Here is a 19,712-nt window from a genome sequence, read left to right on the forward strand (position 1 = left end):
TTTCTTTGACAGATTCTAGTATGGGTACATATATGTTTTCCCAACCCCAGCACATTAGTTTGCTAATTCCAGATGTATGAAATGCAGGCCTAACTGTATCTAGTATATTGAACGCCAGATAAACTAACTTGGCCTTTTTTAAATAAAAAAAATCCCCTCACTGGAATACTTTCAGTCTTTTGACTGTATGGATTACAGATGGAATGACTGTTATATGTGAGTACCGCTTTCTTTGACAGATTCTAGTATGGGTACATATATGTTTTCCCAACCCCAGCACATTAGTTTGCTAATTCCAGATGTATGAAACGCAGGCCTAACTGTATCTAGTATATTGAACGCCAGATAAACTAACTTGGCCTTTTTTAAATAAAAAAAATCCCCTCACTGGAATACTTTCAGTCTTTTGACTGTATGAATTACAGATGGAATGACTGTTATATGTGAGTACCGCTTTCTTTGACAGATTCTAGTATGGGTACATATATGTTTTCCCAACCCCAGCACATTAGTTTGCTAATTCCAGATGTATGAAACGCAGGCCTAACTGTATCTAGTATATTGAACGCCAGATAAACTAACTTGGCCTTTTTTAAATAAAAAAAATTCCCTCACTGGAATACTTTCAGTCTTTTGACTGTATGGATTACAGATGGAATGACTGTTATATGTGAGTACCGCTTTCTTTGACAGATTCTAGTATGGGTACATATATGTTTTCCCAACCCCAGCACATTAGTTTGCTAATTCCAGATGTATGAAACGCAGGCCTAACTGTATCTAGTATATTGAACGCCAGATAAACTAACTTGGCCTTTTTTAAATAAAAAAAATCCCCTCACTGGAATACTTTCAGTCTTTTGACTGTATGGATTACAGATGGAATGACTGTTATATGTGAGTACCGCTTTCTTTGACAGATTCTAGTATGGGTACATATATGTTTTCCCAACCCCAGCACATTAGTTTGCTAATTCCAGATGTATGAAACGCAGGCCTAACTGTATCTAGTATATTGAACGCCAGATAAACTAACTTGGCCTTTTTTAAATAAAAAAAATCCCCTCACTGGAATACTTTCAGTCTTTTGACTGTATGAATTACAGATGGAATGACTGTTATATGTGAGTACCGCTTTCTTTGACAGATTCTAGTATGGGTACATATATGTTTTCCCAACCCCAGCACATTAGTTTGCTAATTCCAGATGTATGAAACGCAGGCCTAACTGTATCTAGTATATTGAACGCCAGATAAACTAACTTGGCCTTTTTTAAATAAAAAAAATCCCCTCACTGGAATACTTTCAGTCTTTTGACTGTATGAATTACAGATGGAATGACTGTTATATGTGAGTACCGCTTTCTTTGACAGATTCTAGTATGGGTACATATATGTTTTCCCAACCCCAGCACATTAGTTTGCTAATTCCAGATGTATGAAACGCAGGCCTAACTGTATCTAGTATATTGAACGCCAGATAAACTAACTTGGCCTTTTTTAAATAAAAAAAATTCCCTCACTGGAATACTTTCAGTCTTTTGACTGTATGGATTACAGATGGAATGACTGTTATATGTGAGTACCGCTTTCTTTGACAGATTCTAGTATGGGTACATATATGTTTTCCCAACCCCAGCACATTAGTTTGCTAATTCCAGATGTATGAAACGCAGGCCTAACTGTATCTAGTATATTGAACGCCAGATAAACTAACTTGGCCTTTTTTAAATAAAAAAAATCCCCTCACTGGAATACTTTCAGTCTTTTGACTGTATGGATTACAGATGGAATGACTGTTATATGTGAGTACCGCTTTCTTTGACAGATTCTAGTATGGGTACATATATGTTTTCCCAACCCCAGCACATTAGTTTGCTAATTCCAGATGTATGAAACGCAGGCCTAACTGTATCTAGTATATTGAACGCCAGATAAACTAACTTGGCCTTTTTTAAATAAAAAAAATCCCCTCACTGGAATACTTTCAGTCTTTTGACTGTATGGATTACAGATGGAATGACTGTTATATGTGAGTACCGCTTTCTTTGACAGATTCTAGTATGGGTACATATATGTTTTCCCAACCCCAGCACATTAGTTTGCTAATTCCAGATGTATGAAACGCAGGCCTAACTGTATCTAGTATATTGAACGCCAGATAAACTAACTTGGCCTTTTTTAAATAAAAAAAAAATTCCCTCACTGGAATACTTTCAGTCTTTTGACTGTATGGATTACAGATGGAATGACTGTTATATGTGAGTACCGCTTTCTTTGACAGATTCTAGTATGGGTACATATATGTTTTCCCAACCCCAGCACATTAGTTTGATAATTCCAGATGTATGAAACGCAGGCCTAACTGTATCTAGTATATTGAACGCCAGATAAACTAACTTGGCCTTTTTTAAATAAAAAAAATCCCCTCACAGGAATACTTTCAGTCTTTTGACTGTATGGATTACAGATGGAATGACTGTTATATGTGAGTACCGCTTTCTTTGACAGATTCTAGTATGGGTACATATATGTTTTCCCAACCCCAGCACATTAGTTTGCTAATTCCAGATGTATGAAACGCAGGCCTAACTGTATCTAGTATATTGAACGCCAGATAAACTAACTTGGCCTTTTTTAAATAAAAAAAATCCCCTCACTGGAATACTTTCAGTCTTTTGACTGTATGGATTACAGATGGAATGACTGTTATATGTGAGTACCGCTTTCTTTGACAGATTCTAGTATGGGTACATATATGTTTTCCCAACCCCAGCACATTAGTTTGCTAATTCCAGATGTATGAAACGCAGGCCTAACTGTATCTAGTATATTGAACGCCAGATAAACTAACTTGGCCTTTTTTAAATAAAAAAAATTCCCTCACTGGAATACTTTCAGTCTTTTGACTGTATGGATTACAGATGGAATGACTGTTATATGTGAGTACCGCTTTCTTTGACAGATTCTAGTATGGGTACATATATGTTTTCCCAACCCCAGCACATTAGTTTGCTAATTCCAGATGTATGAAACGCAGGCCTAACTGTATCTAGTATATTGAACGCCAGACAAACTAACTTGGCCTTTTTTAAATAAAAAAAATTCCCTCACTGGAATACTTTCAGTCTTTTGACTGTATGGATTACAGATGGAATGACTGTTATATGTGAGTACCGCTTTCTTTGACAGATTCTAGTATGGGTACATATATGTTTTCCCAACCCCAGCACATTAGTTTTCTAATTCCAGATGTATGAAACGCAGGCCTAACTGTATCTAGTATATTGAACGCCAGATAAACTAACTTGGCCTTTTTTAAATAAAAAAAATCCCCTCACTGGAATACTTTCAGTCTTTTGACTGTATGGATTACAGATGGAATGACTGTTATATGTGAGTACCGCTTTCTTTGACAGATTCTAGTATGGGTACATATATGTTTTCCCAACCCCAGCACATTAGTTTGCTAATTCCAGATGTATGAAACGCAGGCCTAACTGTATCTAGTATATTGAACGCCAGATAAACTAACTTGGCCTTTTTTAAATAAAAAAAATCCCCTCACTGGAATACTTTCAGTCTTTTGACTGTATGGATTACAGATGGAATGACTGTTATATGTGAGTACCGCTTTCTTTGACAGATTCTAGTATGGGTACATATATGTTTTCCCAACCCCAGCACATTAGTTTGCTAATTCCAGATGTATGAAACGCAGGCCTAACTGTATCTAGTATATTGAAGGCCAGATAAACTAACTTGGCCTTTTTTAAATAAAAAAAAAATTCCCTCACTGGAATACTTTATGGCTATTCACTGTATGGATTACAGGTGGACTGGTATTAGTAGGGGTGACACAAGCACACCCAAGTCCCTGATGTAGGATTTCTATGGCACAGACCACTATTACAAGTGATTACTGGACGTTGGGAGAGATTGTGCTGCAGCACTAGTCCCAAGATGGCCGCCGCCTATCAGCCCAGTAACATGTGCCACAAAATGGTCTGCACAACCTTTAAAAAAAATAGCCTTGGACTGTGCTGCTAAATCGCTATTGGTCTGAATCCCAGGTGTAGATGTCTGACTTGTTTGGAGCTTTGGAATGCACACTGTGGCAGCTTCTGCTGCAGCACTACAAGTCGCAAAATGGCGGCCGGCGGTCAGCCCAGGTACATGTGGATGGAAAAATCACTCTGGCCACTCTAAAAATAGCCAATCCCTATCAAAAAAGCAGCTCAGCTGCAGTTGTTCAGATGAATCACAGGTGGAGGAGAGAAATTTGCTTCCAGTTATTCAATTATCCCTGCCTATTCTCGCCCTAGCATCAGCTGCGTCTATCCCTGTTCTATTCACATCGGGAGTGAGCACGTCCCGACGTGCGCACAAGCTTATAAAGAGGCTGAGTCACATGCTGCACTTGGCCAATCACAGCCTTGCCAATAGTAGGCATGGCTGCGATGGCATCTTAGGGCAAGTAGTATGATGCATGTTGATTGGCTGCTTTGCAGCCTTTCAAAATGCGCCAAAATACATGCCGAACGACGAACCCGAACCCGAACTTTTACGAAAAAGTTCGGGTTCGGGTCCGTGTCACGAACACCCCAAAATTCGGTACGGACCCGAACTATGCTCGAACTGTTCGCTCAACACTATCCGCAAATGGCTGACCCCTCAAACGATGAGGAAGAACCAGAGGATAAGCCAGGGATAGAACCAGAGACTGAGAAAGAGACAGAGAAAGAGGAGCAGACCATAGAAACTATGGACACCGGGATCACCGCTGAACTGGGACACCGAGATCACCGCTGAGGTGTGCCTGCCCCTCACAAGTTCAGAGGATAAATATAAAAGTGAAAGTAGTGGAGTCGGGGGTGGGCTCATGGCTGAGATTAAACGCCTGGAGTCTCCCCGGCTCCATGAAGACAGTTTTGTTTTTGGAGAAGAACTTCCTGATGAAGATATTGGAAAGAAAAAGAGATGAAAGAAAAAAAAGAAGAAAGCGGTGTTGAGGTGAGTTATGTGTATGTTTCTCACCCCCAGCAATTCGGGCAGGATGAAAAGTCTGCTTGGATTGCCACCCCCACCATCCTCCCGGCCCCGGTCGCTGCTATGGGACCGGGCAGCAGGAGTGGGGAGAAAAAGCACGAGGTGTCCAAGATGGCGGAGGACGCCGTCCTCACTTGCAGTAGTGAGGGCGGCCCGAGGGAAGGAGGGACTGAAAAGTCCAACACGCAGGCACTGAGGGCGACGAGTTCAGGGGGGTGGGAGGGACTTTCCGGTGACACGGATAGCCCCGCCCATCCCCGCCGCGGTCCTAAACACACTGAATGGGTGAGTGGTGGACCTGCGGCGGAGTGACGTGGTGGAGGCGGCTGCTGTGGCCGGCGCTCCTCCCCTCTCTCCCCTAAAGATGGCTCCAGGTTTCCCTGTTGCCTCCTCCGGTCCTGCCGCTCCTGTGGTACCTGCTGCTCTGCCCTCCTGTGCCACAGTGTTGGCGGCGGGGACCGGTGCTGCGGGGGTGATGGGCGGGCCGGGGGGCGGGTCTGTGGGTGTGTCCCTGGATGCGGCTGAGAGCACTCCTAAAGGACGGCTAAAAAATGGAAAGCGTTGGCTTGCTGAGCGCAGTGGTGCCACGGCACGGTGCTTTACGAGAAGAAGAACTGTTAGGAGGAGGGGATGTGTCTCCCCCTCCTCCATGGCTGCCTATGTGGCCACCAGTGTCATTCCCTCCGCTTCTGCCTCTGCCTCCAGCGCCGAATCAAGTGCAGGAGAGGCGGGGTAGTGACCACCAGTGCCCAGGTCCTGAGTGGGGCAGGTGGTAGCGGAGGGAAGGATAAAAGTGATTATATAAATAAAAGCAATGTAAATAAAAGTAATGCAAATAAAAGTGATGTAAATAAAGTGTCAGATGGCCCAGCAGTGTGTATAGGGCCCGATATGATTAAGGTAGTCCCTGTGAAGGTGACTACTGAAAAAGTGGTCACCCAAAAGGGTTGTGGATGGAGTGTTAGTTTAGGGGTCTCTCCGGGTCCCGATGGGGGGGTGAATGCGGGGGGTTGCCCTGCTGCTGGAAAAGTGGCGGGGTCCCCCCGTGTGGCCCCCTCAGAGGGATCCGGTGCGACAGTTGTGACAGGTAGAAGGGGGGAGCCGGTTCGGTTGCCCCTCCTGCATCTGTGGCGCCTGGCAGGAGTTATGCCAGTGTGGCCACGGCCGTAGGGAGGGAGGGGCTGGCTTTGTTGGCTTCTTCGCTCTCAGGGTCTGGTAATGGTGACTTGCAGCGGCGACTGCTGGAGGCCCTCAAAAAAGGGGAGAGCTCCATTACCGTAGAGGGGAAGAAGGTGGACCTGTCATTCCGGTTCAACAGACATGGTGTCCTGACCTTCCAAGAACAGAACGGGGGCGAGACCACCTGGTCTTCACCCACAACCGGCCCTGGAGCCAGACGGAATGCGGTCTGTCTCAGGTGGAGTAGCGATGAAGCTTGCCCTACTAGGAAGAGGGTAGTGGAGCTCCTGCTTGGGATTGGTTTCAAGGCAACCGACCTCTTTGCCTTGATCCATCCGTTTGGTTCCAAGGAGTTTGACATCAGCTTTGTCCGGCCGGAGGGGCTTGAGCTCTTCTGGTCCAGATATGAGCTGGTGAAGAACATGCCGGACTGGCGTAATTTCATTGCAAAAGCGATAACCTGCCAGAGTGAGTTCAAGAGAGTGACCGTTTTGACCCGTAACGAGTTGCTCTCTTGTGTTGATATCATGACCTGGCTGGGTAGGTACGGAGAGGTCCAGGGAGTACCAGCTAAAAACCTGGACGAGTTTGGCATTTGGTCGGGTGCCTGGACGTTTAATATCAAATTTAAGCGTCTGGGGAGTACAGTTTCCCACATTCCATCATCTGCCTTTATCGGCCGAGACAGGATCTTAGTTTTTTACAGGGGGCAGCCTAAGCTCTGTCACAAGTGCGGCATCCCCACGCACTTCAGCGCCAGCTGCCAAGTGCAGAAGTGCGCGTTGTGTGGGGGGACAGGTCATCTAGCCGCATCTTGTGAAGAGATTCGATGCAACCTGTGTGGTGAGCTCGGGCACCCCTTCAGTCGCTGCCCTCTCTCTGAGGCCAATGCTGCCCGAGCTCATGCAGGAGCAGGCCGGGAGGTCCCTTCGGCTGAGGCGGGTACTGGCAAAGGCAGTGGAGTTAAGGGGTCATTGAGGAACCGGAACAACCCATCCCGGCAGAGGCAGAGAGAGAGGCGTCCCCCTAGGGGGCAGCTCCCTGCCCCCTAGGGTCTCGGATTCAGGAGGGGCAGTCATTTGGGGGGGAACCCCGTCCTGGGGTGATGCCCGCTCCCTCCCAAATGACTGCCCCTCCTGAATCCGAGACCCTAGGGGGCAGGGAGCTGGAGGAGGAGATTGAGAGACTGGATCGGGCCGAAGAGACTCTGTCCTCGCACTACGAAAGTGCTGCAGTGGGTAGTTGGGCAGAGTCCCAAAGTAGACGGAAACGGCGTACTAAGAAAAGATCTAGCCCGACCAAGGTTGCCAGGGAAGGTGTAACCGGCTCCCCTCTGGAGCTCTCCAACCGGTACCTCACTTTGGATGAGACCTCTGCCTCCTCCTCTGAGGAGGAGGTTGAAGGTGAGGAGCCGGGGGCGAAGGAGGGAGGACCTTCAGGAGGTTATCCATTATAAAAATCCAATGAAGATTTAATCTAAATGGGGGTCTAACACTATATTTATCATCCATCATACATAACTCAATAAAGAGAGGTAAATGGTCGGATAAAGACCTAGCCTCATATTACATTTTATATATTTTAGATACTTTTTATTTATCGATGCTAAGTCTATCCTAGACATCAACGTCCCGGATTTACTAACACAGAAATTTCCCCTTCCCTAGATATCCCCATATATCCACAAAGCCAGATTGCTGGCAAAAATGAGACAGAGGAGACCCTTGAAGCGGGATATATATCTGTCTCCATAGAAAACCTGTCCTTTTCTAGATCAATAACACAATTAAAATCCCCTGCCACAATAACAAGGCATTCACGCCACCGATCTATAAAAGTTAGCAAACAGTTAAGTATATAAAGAGAAAAAGGGGGAAGAATATAAATGAAAGCCAAAATGCATAGTTTCCCAAATAGATTTCCATAGAGAAAAACAAACCTCACCTGCTTGTCGGTGGAGGAGGCCCAACAGACAAATCCATTTATGAATTAATACTGTTACTCGTCTTGAATAGCTAGTAAAGGTGGAATGGTAGGTCTGCTCAGGCCATACCCCACCGAGTCGAGGAATCTCCCCCTCAGTAAAGTGGGTCTCCACTAAACAATCGCTGGAAGGTGTCTCCGAACCCAATCACAAACTGCCTGTCTTTTTAGTTTATCACCAAGACCTCGAACATCCCAAGTTAGAATTCTAACCAATATCAAATAAAAAAATTAAATAAAAAATTAAATACAGTTCCTACCTCTTCCTCCCACAACCTGGGAGATGAATCGCAACCCACCCCACAAACTACATACCCCCTCCACCCCCCTATCGAACCAACACTTGATCCGCCACCATCTTAGGACAGATCTCTCAAATGAGACCGCCCCCCTCTCCCACACTTCCACCAATATGCAAAGTTGAAAAGGAAAAACAAAAAAGAAACAGTAATCATGAAGAGAAAAAAAACGACGTAAATATTATAGCAGAGTATCGAAATATGGGTTATACCATCAAATATTATTTGCAGTTTAGCTGGAAAATAAATGAATATCTGATGCTCTTTTCCTGTAGGCATTTTTTTGCCGCCATAAAACTGCGTCTCCTTTTCTGAATCTCTATAGAGAAATCCGCCAAAAAAAAGTAAGCTATTTCCATTATATACAATAGAAGGGCACTCCCTTGCCCTTCTGAAAACCATGTCTCTGTCTCGTGACGTCAGTATCTTCACCAAAAGTGTCCATGGCTGCCTCCCAGGAATAGGCTTACTTCTCAAACTTTGTACTCTAATTAAGCCACAATGATACAGAGGCCTCTTCAGCTATAAGAAAATAAAAATAGTCTTGCTTCCTCATCCAGCTGTACAGAAAATGGTTTGATGTTTTTTCACAACTGGACTCCAACTTACAATCACAAATGGGTTTTCGGTAGTCAATCCAATTTTTACAGAAGAGAATTGTGAGGTCACAGTAGCTTTCATGAGTGAGGCCGCTTATAAAGTCACTGTAGTGTACCTGCTGCCTAAAATTAGTTGCAGTTTAACAACATCTTAACTGGTAATGTAAAAAATGTATAATCAGCTGTGATACCAGCTGCTTGGAGTAGCACAGCCTTCAAGCTGTTACAAAAATTCCTTCCCTTCCTTTTCTCTTAGTTAAATTAACCTGTACCTCACACTGTTAGAGCATGGACAGACAATACATAAGCATATTGGGCTGTCTAGAAATAATGTTTGGTGGCTATACTGTTCTGTACTGTTTCAAGTTGTTTCAATGGATTTCAGATATCTAAACAATGAAAATAGAGTAGAGTTATACAACATGCTGGGCATGGCTATGTGTCCACTTGTCTGTCTCAGTAAATGTATGTGTTTTTTTAAATAAATTGTTTTAAAATTCTGAGATGAAATTATACTAACTCCTTCACTGGTTTGCTCCTACTTAAATCTGCCACATATTGAAAAAGTGTTGATCGAGCACCGTAGTGCTCGGGTGCTCGGGGGCTCAGGCCAAACACATCGTGATATTTGGGTGCTCGACCGAGCACCCAAGTATAATGAAAGTCAATGGGAAAACCCGAGCATTAAACCAGGTACCCCCTGCTCTGAAGAGGGGAGGCTGCCTGGTTCATAAGAAAATGTCAGAAATTGTTAATAACACCACCAAAATGGTTCTGTAACAGCATGGGGAGGATTTATGGATGCATCTTGGACTCGCTTGTCACTGCTTGGAACTATGTTGTCCAAATAGTACGCCACTTTTACATAATGACAATAATACGCACAAAACCAAGGAAAAAAATTGATTTTAGAGGAAAAATTATGATAGAAAACATTCTTTCCTGAATATTTACTTCTATATAAAGTGCAAGTGTTGCCAAAAACTACAAGGAAGAGGCACTCCGATACACCCTTAGTTACACATAAAGGAGGGCATCCTACACACCCTTTAAAAATTATGATTGATGGTCTGCTGGTCACCCTCAAAAACATTAGGAGCAAGGGCCTGCTAATCTGACCATCTGAAACATTATGGGCGGTGGCCTGCTGCCGCTTTGGTGACTCTAGTTAACCTGGGGCCGATGGCACGTCCCTGTGACGGCGACAATCCATTTGGATGTCTGGCCTATCAACTTTCGATGTAATTTTCAGGTCAAAACCATTGTAAACTACGGGTAACGGGGAATCCGTGTTTGATTCCGGAGAGGGAGTCTGAGAAACGGCTACCACATCTAAGGAAGGCAAGCGGGTGGCGCGCAAATCACACACTCCCGACTCATGGAGGTAGTGACGATAAATAACAGTACAGGACTCTTAAGATGCCCTGTTATTGGAATGAGTAATAAAAAAATTACAGGGAATGTCACTGCGGTATTTTGAATGAGTAAACGTTATACAGGAGAGGCCCTGCTGCCGCTTTGTTGACTCTAGATAACTTCTGCCTGATCGCACGTCCCCGTGACCTCCACGATCCATTTGGATATCTTCACTATCAACTTTCGATGTAACAGTCAGCTCAAAACCATAGTATTTACGGGTAACAAGGAATCAGTGTTTTATTCCAGAGAGGGAGCCTGAGAAATGGCTACGGCTACCACATCCAAGCAAGGCAGCAGGCGCGCAAATTACCTATTAGGTACAATTAGCTGAGGGCCTGCAGGTGAGCTGACCCTTTCAAAGATTTGAGTTGTGGGCCGTCTGGTGAGCTGAGGTGGAACCGACAAACCCAACTTGATTTTGTGACTGTCATACAGTTCTACAGATTTGCTTCCATCTGCATGTTTCTCAACAATCTGTGGCCTCAGTAATCTGTGGCCTCAGTCTTTTATTCAGACTCAGTCATTGTGCCACTATGTGACCTACTCATGCTGCCATCTCCACAGTATGTCACCTTGCCACTCATTTTTATCACCATGCTGCTGATGATGCTGCTTAAAAGGCCTTAAACTAATCACCAGGCCTACAATTTAATTAAGGTTTTGGAATCGATAAACCCAACTTGCTTTTGTGGGCTGCATCAGTGGCGTAGCTAGAAATGACTGGGCCCCACAGCAAATACCCCTTACTTTCATGCCGCCCCCATTTCTGTGGCTAGATCGGTCTCTTACACCAGGGCCGGCAGCTGTTCCATCCATTTTATACACTGTCTATACTGTCACTGTATATAATTTCATTGTGTAATACTGTTGAGGGGGCCCTGACCAAATCCTTTAGTCCTCCTCCTGGATGGGCCCCTTATGGGTCAGGGCCCCAAAGCTGCATCTTCCCCTGCTTCCCCTATAGCTACGCCCCTGGTCTGCATTAATCTGCAGGTGACCGTCATACAGCTCCACAGATTTGTTTTCATCTGCATATTTCCAAACATTCTGTGGCCTTAGTCTTTTATCCAGACTCAGTCATTGTGCCACTATGTGGCCTCCTCATGCTGCCATCTCCACAGTATGTCACCTTGCCACTCATTTTTATCAACATGCTGCTGCTGCTGCTTAAAAGGCCTTAAACTGATCACCAGGCCCACAATCAAATTTAGGTTTTACGCACATAACCAAAGTAAAAAATCGATTTTGTAGGAAAAATTGATTGAAAATATTCTTTCCTGTATATTTACTTGTATATAAAGTGCAAGTGCTGCCAAAAATTACAAGGAAGAGGCACTCCGATACAACCTGTATATCACATAAAGGAGGGCTTCATTCATTTTGAGATGCGGGCCTGACCCTGTAAATGATTTAAGTTGCGGGCCTGCAGGTGAGCTGACCCTGTAAAATATTTGATTTGCAGGCCTGCAGGTGAGCTGACCCTGGAAAATATTTTGTGTTTGGGCCTGCAGGTGAGCTGACCCTGTAAAAGATTTGAGTTGGGGGCTTATAGGTGGGCTGACCCTGTAAAAGAGTTTAGGTTTGGGCCTGCAGGTGAGCTGACCCTGTAAAAGATTTGATTTGCGGGCCTACTTGTGAGCTGACCCTGTAAAAGATTTTAGGTTTGGGCCTGCAGGTGAGCTGACCCTGTAAAAGATTTAAGAAGCGGGCCTGCAGGTGAGCGGACCCTCTAAAAAAATATATGTGAGGGCCTGCTGGTGAGCGGAACCTCTAAAAAATTATATGTGAAAGCCCGCTGGTAAGCGGACCCTGGAAAAATGTATATGTGAGGGCCTGCTGGTGAGCGGATCCTGTAAAAATTTATATGCGAGGGCCTGCTGGTGAGCGGACCCTCTAAAAAATTATATGTGAGGGCCTGCTGGTGATCGGACCCTCTAAAGAATTATATTCGAAGGCCATATATGCGAGGGCATTATATGTGACGAATAAGCAATGCATGTTGATATGACGGAAGAGGAGGAGGAGGATGAGAAAAGGAAGATTCAACCATATACCCTTGTTTGTGGTGGAAGGGGTGCATGGGAATACAGTCTATTAACAACACATGTAAAGGGCCTTTATGTTCATCAGCATTACTCTGGTGGAGTCAAGACGGCATGGTCAATCCAGGCCTTGTTCATTTTTATATGAGTCAACCTGTCAGCATTTTCAGTTGACAGGCGGATACGCTTATCTGTTATAATTAGGGTTGAACGAACCCGAACTGTAAAGTTCGGGTTCGTACCGAACTTTAGGATTTTTGGACCCCGAACCCGAACAGTTCAGTAAAAGTTTGGGTTCGGGTTCGGTGTTCGGCGATTTCTTAGCGCTTTTTGAAAGGCTGCAGAGCAGCCAATTAACAAGCGTTTAACTATCTGACCTTAGAAGCCATCACAGCCATGCCTACTAATGGCATGGCTGTGATTGGCCAGTGCAGCATGTGACCCAGCCTCTATATAAGCTGGAGTCACGTAGCGCTGCACGTCACCCTGCTGTGCATAGTGTAGGGAGAGGATGCTGCTGTGAGGGAGAGAATAGGACATAATCTGTTATCAGAACTCCAATTGAACTCAGCGATCTACATAGATTAAGGGCTCATTCAGACGGCCGTATGATGTCCGCAAAAATACTGAATGCTATCCGTTTTTTTGCGGATCCGCAAAAAAACGGATCTGCAAAAAAACGGATAGCATTCAGTATTTTTGCGGACCCATAGACTTCAATGGGGCCATGTCCTGATTTTCACGGACAAGTATAGGACATGTTTCATTTTTTTTGCGGAACTGTGGAATAGAAAAGGGCCCTATAGAAGTGAATGGGTCAGCATCTAATCCGCAAAAAAACGGATCCGCATTTTTGCGGATAGCATACGGCCGTCTGAATGAGCCCTTAGTTGTGTGGGTGCAGTGCACAATCTTTTTACCCTGCCCTAAGCCCAGTGACAGAGAAAAATAACTTTTATCCGTCTGTTAGTTAGGTGGGCGGCGGCGGGCATTTGCAAGCTCAGTGCACCAGCACTGCATCTGTGCTTTTGTGACATTGAATTCCAAGCTTGAAATACTGCAATAATAATCTGGTTTTAAAATACACCCTACACAATTTTACATCCCTTGCTGCATCTGCATGTGTGAAATTCAAGCGTTATATACTGCTGTAATATTCTGTTATTTAAAAAAAAACACCCATTTTGGACATAAAACTTAATTTTGCAGCCTTTGCTGCATATGTCATTGTGAGATACACCCTTTAGATACTGTGGTTCTATTCTGCTATTAATAAAACACCCATTTTGGACAAAAATCTTTAATTGTGGCCTAGTCTACATCTGTACGTGTGAGATACGCACTTTAGATACTGTGGTTCTATTCTGCTATTAGAAAAACACTAATTTTGGGCAAAAATCTTTAATTGGGGCCTAGTCTGGATCTGTATGTGTGAGATACACACTTTAGATACTGTGGTTCTATTCTGCTATTAAAAAAACACTAATTTTGGGCAAAAATCTTTAATTACGGCCTAGTCTGGATCTGTACATGTGAGATACACACTTTAGATACTGTTGTTCTATTCTGCTATTAGAAAAACATTAATTTTGTGCAAAAATCTTTAATTACGGCCTAGTCTGGATCTGTACATGTGAGATACACACTTTAGATACTGTAATTCTATTCTGCTTTTAGAAAAACACAAATTTTGGGAAAAAATCTTTAATTGGGGCCTAGTCTGGATCTGTATGTGTGAGATACACACTTTAGATACTGTGGTTCTTTTCTGTTATTTGAAAAATATCTATTTTGGGCAAAAAAAAAATAATTGCAGCCTAGTCTACATCTGTATGTGTGAGATACACACTTTAGGTACTGTAGTTCTATTCTGCTATTAGAAAAACACTAATTTTGGGCAAAAATCATTAATTACGGCCTTGTCTGGATCTGTACGTGTGAGATACACACTTTAGATTCTGTGGTTCTATTCTGTTATTTGAAAAACAGCCATTTTGGGCAAAAAACTTAAATTGCGGCCTTATCTACATCTGTACGTGTAAGATACACCCTTTACATACTGTCGTTCTATTCTGCTATTAATAAAACACCCATTTAGGGCAAGATCCTAAATGTAAAAAATATGAGGAGAGCGTCAAATAAGGGACGTGGCCCAGGTTGTGGTGCTGCTGGTGGAGCTCCTGTTGCAGGGAGATGACATGGTCGATCTGTGCCAGCTACACGCACAAGTGAAACCCCTTCCTCAGGTGTGAGTAGGCGTCAGAACCTGCTGCAGTATTTGGTCGTCGGGCCTAATGAGGCTCTACGAATGGTGAGGCCAGAACAAGTACAGGAGATAGTAGATTGGGTTGCTGACAGTGCCTCCAGTTCCTTCACATTGTCTCCAACCCAGTCTCCTGCTGAAAGATCACAGTTGGCACCTGCAGCCGATGTCCATCAGTCTTTCACCTAACCCCCTTGCAAATCAGCCAAGCAGTCTGAGCCCCAAGTCATGCATCAGTCTCTTCTGCTTTTTGATGACTCTGTTAGCAGGGCATCCCAGGGCCATCCACCTAGCTCTGCCCCAGAAGTGGAAGAGATTAAGTGCACCGATGCCTAACCACTTATATTTCAAGATGAGTACATGGGAGGACCATCGCAGCACGTCTCGGATGATGACAAAACACAGGTGCCAACTGCTGGGGCTTTCGAAAGTGTGCAGACCGACAAGGAGGGCAGGGGTGAAGACTGGGTGAAAGATGATGTGAAGGACGATGAGGTCCTCGACCCCAGATGGAATCAAGGTCATGCGAGTGACCTGTGTAGTTCGGAGGAAGAGGCAGTGGTCGCACAGAGCCACCAACACAGCAGAAGAGGGAGCAGGGTGCAAAAGCGGAGCGGCCGAACTCTAGACAGTATTGCCCTCCGCAGCAAGGGACCGAGTACACCAAAGCCAGCTTCAAGGAGTTCCCTGGCGTGGCAGTTCTTCAGACAATGTGCTGACGACAATACATGAGTGGTTTGTACGCTGTGCAATCAGAGCCTGAAGCGAGACATAAATGTTCTCAACCTGAGCACAACCTGCATGACCAGGCATCTAAGTGCAAAGCACGAGCTGCAGTGGAGTAGACACCTCAAAAACCAAGAAAGGTCTCTGGCTTCTTCTGCTTCCTCTTCTGCTGCAGTCTCGGCCTCTTCATCCACCTCTGGAGTGACAGTGCCACCTGCCACCCCACAGAGTATCTGCCAGCAACACCACCATCTGGTTCACCAAGCATCTCCACAATGTCCCACGGAAGCGTTCAGCTCTCCATCTCCCAAACACTGGAGCAGAAGAGGAAGTACCCCCCTACCCACCCACGATCCCTGGCCCTAAATGCCAGCATTTCAAAATTACTGGCCTTTGAAATGCTGTCATTCCGTCTGGTGGAGATGGACAGTTTTAAAGGCCTTATGGCAGTGGCTGTCCCACAGTACGTAGTGCCCAGCCGCCACTACTTTTCTAGGCGAGCCATCCCTTCCCTGCACAACCAAGTGGGGGACAAAATCATGTGTGCACTGTGCAACGCCATCTGTGGCAAGGTGCACCTCACTACAGATACGTGGACCAGTAAGCACGGTCAGGGACGTTATATCTCCATAACAGCACACTGGGTAAATGCAGTGGCGGCTGGGCCTAAGGCGGACAGCAGTTTGCTGCATGTCCTTGCACCAGGAGGATTGCAAGGCGCTTCAGTTTGCCTCCTGTTGCTTCCTCCTGCTACTCCGCTTCTTCATCCTCTACTGCCTCCTCATCCGGTCAGCGTAACACCTTCACCACCAACTTCAGTACAGCCAGGGGTAAACGACAGCAGGCAGTTTTAAAACTTATCTGTTTGGGGGACAAACCCCACACCGCGCACAAGCTGTGGACAGGCCTTGGACAACAGACCGATGAGTGATTTGTGCCAGTGAGCCTCAAGCCAGGCCTGGTGGTGTGCGATAATGGGTGAAATATCGTACCAGCTCTGGGACTAGCCGGTTTGACGCGCATCCCTAGCCTGGCGCATGTGCTGAATTTGGTGGAGCAGATTCCTTAAAAATTACCCCGATATGTCAGATCTGCTGCCTAAAGTGCGGCCCGTCTGTGCGCGCTTTCGGTGTTCTCACCCTGCTGCTGCTCACCTGTCAGCGCTGCAGTTTAACTTCGGCCTTCATATGCAACGTGCCCACGAGGTGGAACTCCACCTTGCACATGCTGGCCAGACTGTGTGAGCAGCAGCAGGCGATACTGGAGTTTCAGGTGCAGCACGCATGGGTTAGTCGCTCTACGGAACAGCACCACTTCACCAAAAATGACTGTGCCTCCATGCGAGACCTGTGTTCCTTGTTGCACTGTTTTGAGTACTCCACCAACATGGCCAGTGCCTATAATGCCATTCTCAGCGTTACTATCCCACTTCTATGCCTCCTTGAAAAAACGCTGCTGGCGATGATGGAAGAGGATGTGGCACAGGAGGAGGAGGAGGAAGAGGGATAATTTCGTAGGGTTTCTGGCCAGTTATTCACAAGTGGCTCCGAGGGTTGGTTCCTGCACCCACAAATGCCAGGTACACAATTGTCCAGCCAGGGCACAGTTCTGGAGGATGACGAGGTGGAGGATGAGGAGGAGGAGATGGAGGAGGAGAAACCGTGTTCACAGCAGGGTGGCACCCAGACCAGCTTATGGCCATCACTGGTGCATGGACTGGGGGATACAGAGGACACAGACGATACACCTCCCACAGAGGACAGCTTTTCGTTGCCTCTGGGCAGCCTGGCACACATGAACGATTACATGCTGCAGTGTCTCCGAAATGACAGCCGAGTTGCCCACATTCTAACTTGTGCTGATTACTGGGTGGCCACACTGATAGATCCCCATTACAAGGACAACGTACCGTCCTTAATTCCGTCACTGGAGCGTGATCGTAAGATGCGCAAGTAAAAGCGCACGCTGGTAGACGCGCTGATGGTGGCATTCCCACCTGACAGCGGGGGCACAGTGGAAGCTCAAGGCGAAGGCAGACGAGGAGAAAGAGGTCGTCAATGCAGCTGGGGCACTGCCAGCACTTTAGAAGGCAGGGTAAGCATTGCCGAAATGTGGAAAAGCTTTGTCAGCATGCCACAACAACCTACACCACCAGCTGATATGGAACGTCTTAGCAGGAGGCAGCATTTCCCCAACATGGTGGCGCAGTATGTGTGCACACGCCTACACGTACTGAATGATGGGTCTGCCCCCTTCATCTTCTGGGTCTCCAAATTGGGCACATGGCCTGAGCTTGCCCTTTACGCCATGGATGTGCTGGCCTGCCCTTCATCCAGTGTATTATCTAAACGTGTGTTTAGCACGGCAGGGGGCGTTATCACAGGCAAGCGCAACCGCCTGTCCAGAGCCAATGTGGACAAGCTCACATTCATTAAAATGAACCAGGCATGGTTCCCACCTTGTGCAGAATAGACATGTATACCGGTCTTAACCAGCGCAATTGCTCATTCTTGTATTTTGGCTATTTCACACTCATTTGGAGTGTACCCTAATAAAAAAATATATATATTTTTGGGTATACCACTGCTATACATAGTAGACAGGGAAAGAAAATTCACTAATTTGTCTGTTATATTTGAAATTCACCAATTTTTGGGTGTGATATACCACTGCTATACCTATTAGACAGGTCAAAATAAATCACTAATTTGTCTGTTACATTTTCGGGTGAAATTAACCAATCACTTTCGTCTGTGATAGACCCCTGCTCTACCTAGTAGACAGGTTAATAAATTTCACAAATTTTTCTGTTACATTCTTGGGTTGACATTTTACAATTTTTGACGTGAATAAACCCCTACTCTGCAGAGGTGACTGTGAAAATTCGTCTTTAATTGGTCCTTTCCTTCAATCCTTCTGCTTTAATAATTTGTCCCACATTTCCGCTTCATCCGAATGCAGCCATTGACCTCCCTTGGATGAGGTCTCCCTTTCTCACGCTCCCTCTCTGGCGCGGAACCCTGATTCGCCGATAACCGTGATCAACATGGTAAGAACATCGAAAGTTGATAGAGAAGATATCCAAATAGATGGTGGACGTCACGGGGGCACCTCTGCATAAGTGACAGAAACATACATTTCAAAAAATCGTCTGTTACATTGTCAGGTGACATTTTACAAATTTCATATATCAACAAGCCACTGAATATCGGGTAAGTGAGTAATTCACATCGGTCCGATATATTCACTTTGATTATGTATGATAAACTAAACTGTTTGGATGGTTAGGACCAGAATATATGGATGCTATTTACACCCGATATGCACTTATGCTTGATTCGCCTCACAGTGGAGATAGTTGTGCTATAATGGCTAGATACAGCTTTGAATAATATATGCTGATCTAGAACCTGCACCCACAACATCCTCAATGTGATTGAAGGAATCAAAACGATTTATATCTGCTAGCGGTGGATGTATTGTGGACTGCCTCTTAAGGCATGCTGTATGGTCTCTACATTTATGTTTGTATGTTGTTTTATGTCATAATAAAATTTAACTTTATTGGGTAATATGTTGTACTGATTCTCTCTTTGTTGATATACATATTAAGGAGGTACACTCTTGTTAACACAAGGCTGTTTTGATCCAGTTGAAGAATTTTACAAATTTTGCTGGATAGAAACCCCTGCTCTGCATAGGTGACAGGGAATAAAATTTCAGAAATTCTTCTTTAATTGATGCGCGCCACCTCCTTTCATTCAATGCATAAACTTTAAAAAGTTGTCCCACATTTGTGCTTCAAAAGTTTGTCCTACATTTCCGCTCTATCATATTTAATTTGAAACAATTAACCTCCCTTGGATGTGGTCTCTCTTTCTCACGCTCCCTCTCCGGAATGGAACCCTGATACGCCGATAACCAGAAGATATCCAAATGGATGGTGGACGTCACAGGGACGTGCGATCAGGCAGAAATTATCTAGAGTCAGCAAAGCGGCAGCAGGGCCTCTCCTGTCTAACGTTTCCTTATCCAAAATACCACAGTGACATTCCCTGTAATTTTTAACTAATCATTCAAATAACAGGGCATCTTAAGAGTCCTGTATTGTTATTTATTGTCACTACCTCCCCGAGTCGGTAGTGGGTAATTG

Source organism: Bufo bufo, chromosome 6, assembly GCF_905171765.1.
Source record: "Bufo bufo chromosome 6, aBufBuf1.1, whole genome shotgun sequence".
Lineage (NCBI taxonomy): Eukaryota > Metazoa > Chordata > Amphibia > Anura > Bufonidae > Bufo > Bufo bufo.